The sequence below is a fragment of the Portunus trituberculatus genome, chromosome 42 (genome assembly GCF_017591435.1).
Source record: "Portunus trituberculatus isolate SZX2019 chromosome 42, ASM1759143v1, whole genome shotgun sequence".
NCBI lineage: Eukaryota > Metazoa > Arthropoda > Malacostraca > Decapoda > Portunidae > Portunus > Portunus trituberculatus.
This window is the reverse complement of record NC_059296.1, coordinates 30,820,925-30,823,424: the sequence shown is the minus strand read 5'-3', so window position 1 is coordinate 30,823,424 and position 2,500 is coordinate 30,820,925. Positions and strand designations below refer to the sequence as shown.

Sequence of the window (2,500 nt, the reverse complement as noted above, 5' to 3'; positions counted from 1 at the left end):
GCATATTTTTTTTAGGTAGCTTTGGCACGGAAGGCAGTTTTGGTATTAAAATTTTTTTTAATGAACACAGTTTTAGTGGGCTAACGTGTGCCAAGGTAATGCTATACATATTAGATTAAAGATAGTTACTCTCTTATGTAGGAGTCTTGTGTAACTTGTGTGATTGAGGCGCAAACATGTTCTTTCTTATATATTTTTTGTCAGTTATCGTGCACCCAAGATAATGTTATCATTCTCTCATTTTTTTTTCTGAGCAAATGTTAGCAGACTAATACATAGCTAGGTAATATTGCACGGAGCGAAAAGTAGTGTTATTAATATTACCTGTGAGCCTGTATTAGTTCAGCTACCTCGGCCCGCCAGGTGTCCCGACCCTAAGGTTGCATGACCCTCGAGTGTTGATGACAAGGTGTAGTGTTGCCCTTGGCGGCGTGCTGTTCTTCATTAAGGCTGCCTTGCTGGAGGGAGGCGCCGCGCGGTACCACTGCCAGCCTTCCTCCCACCCCTCTTCCTCCTCTCTTCCTCCCCGCCGACACCAAGCCGTTCACAGGGGAGAAAAATACTGTGTGTGGTTATTATTTTTAATCGCACACAAATTACCACGCATAACTCTACATGTGTGTATGCCCACCACGTACATGCACGCACACGCACACGTCGTACTTTTCCCTTTGCACTCTGTCACAATAAAAGTCCACATAAATTTGTAAACAATATCTCAAGCGCACACTTTTAATCAGTTTGCTTGGAATTTACTTCGGTTTCCTGTTTGGCGGATTTTGCGCTTTAACAACACGCGTGGTTTGCCGCCGCTAGCGATTCGCGGGATATTTATGATAACCAGCGGTGGCGGCGATTTAGCGGCGCCCACGATTTAGAGGCTTTGATGATTTCCTACCATTTGTGATGCTGAAAATGGAGATTCGGCCAAATTTCCCTCGCACTGAATATATTACGTATAAATGTTGCAAATATGAAAACTATCAATGATCATAAATTTCCTCTGAACAAATATTTTAATACTTTCCATATGAATACAACAAATAGCGTTTTTTTCCTTTTTATCTTCCCTTGCATTTTATATTTGGACACGTGATGACTTTGGGTTTTGTTGTTTTTGTTTTTAAGGGCGATGATGCCTCGCCATACACGGAGTCTTCACCCTTGTGGTGTTGAGTTGAAAGCGCTGCCTTTCTCCTCCTTCTCCTCGTCCTCCTCCTCCATGCCAACTCTTCCCTTCCCTCCTGAAGTCAAGAAGAAGGTCAAGTCACAGAGAAAAGCAATAAATCTTAAAAGTTTGAAAGACTTTCCTTCATGATTTATAATAACGAAAACTTTTGCAGTTGGTTAATCATATTTGTGAGAGATTGTAAATTTTTGGTGCGCTTTCTTAAGGTCGTGAAGGATTGAGGACGTCTCTTGAGGGACGCTGAGGCCGGTGACAGAGCAGGCTGCGGCGGCGGTGACCGGCAGTGGGCGATGGACAGATGCTAAAGTGATTTCCCCTTGAGCACCCGACGTGGCAGCTGCTGCTGGTGCGTCTTTTGAGCCTTGTGAGGAGCATCTTTAGGGCTCATACTAAATATCGTGATAGTTTTGGCCGGGTTGAGGGGTCATCATGTCCCGTTGTTGTGGCCTCATAAATTTGACTCATCACTGAGTGTTCCCTTTCCTTTGAAAATGTTCAGAGTTAACATTCTGATGGTTATGGATGAGTCGAGGTGTTGTAGTGTCTTGTTGTTTTGGACACTTAAATTTGATAAGTTGGTGGATTTTCCCACTCTTTATGGAAGTGAGAGAAAAGTAATTTTTTTTTCTCCTACTCTGAGAAAAAAGTATTTAAAAAAGAATAAACAAAGCAAAGCTTCTGGATTTCACCTGAAAATTTTTCACAAAGCGAAATTTCTACACCGTTTGAACCCGGTGCTTATACTTTTGCCTTCCTACAAAAATGTCAAAGACTGAAGTGGGTTCTAAAAAATGTCCAGGAAAAGATCAAAATCCATCAAGAAACGCTACGGGAACATTAGGAATTATTCTTCACAAAGTATTGAAGACGGGGACAATATAAAAGACCACTTGACCATTTCACCGCCGGTATTCAAGATCACCAAACTTGTTGGCTAGCATTGCCGCCACCTAAAGAACTGAAAGGCACGATATTCGTTTTTTTTTTTTTTCACACAGTATTGTGATTAATACTAGGTTGTTTCGTATAAAAATGTTGCATGTCTTGAACGCAATATTTTGAAATCCTTCAGCTTTACCGCTAACAGTGAAAAAATCATAAGGGAAGAAAGCATCATCTTTCATACATTCGCCTCTAATTAAGGCATTAATGGTAAGGAACGGGTAGTTTGTTATGCTGTTCCTTCCACCTAAAGAATGAAAGGAGGGTAATACAGAATTCTTCATACAGTTGCTTGTACTTAGAGCATTAACCGGAGTGAAAACAACATTCTTCTTACGGTTAGCCTCTACTTTGGGAATTAAAAGGAAC

The 2,500-nt window shown here is 41.3% G+C and overlaps 1 protein-coding gene across 3 annotated transcripts in view; it reads left to right on the top strand.

Annotated features, from left to right (window-relative positions):
- The window catches only part of LOC123517623 (zwei Ig domain protein zig-8-like), a 109,509-nt gene that overhangs the window by 1,013 nt on the left and 105,996 nt on the right, over positions 1 to 2,500 (top strand). The gene's annotated exons all lie outside the window — the stretch shown is intronic.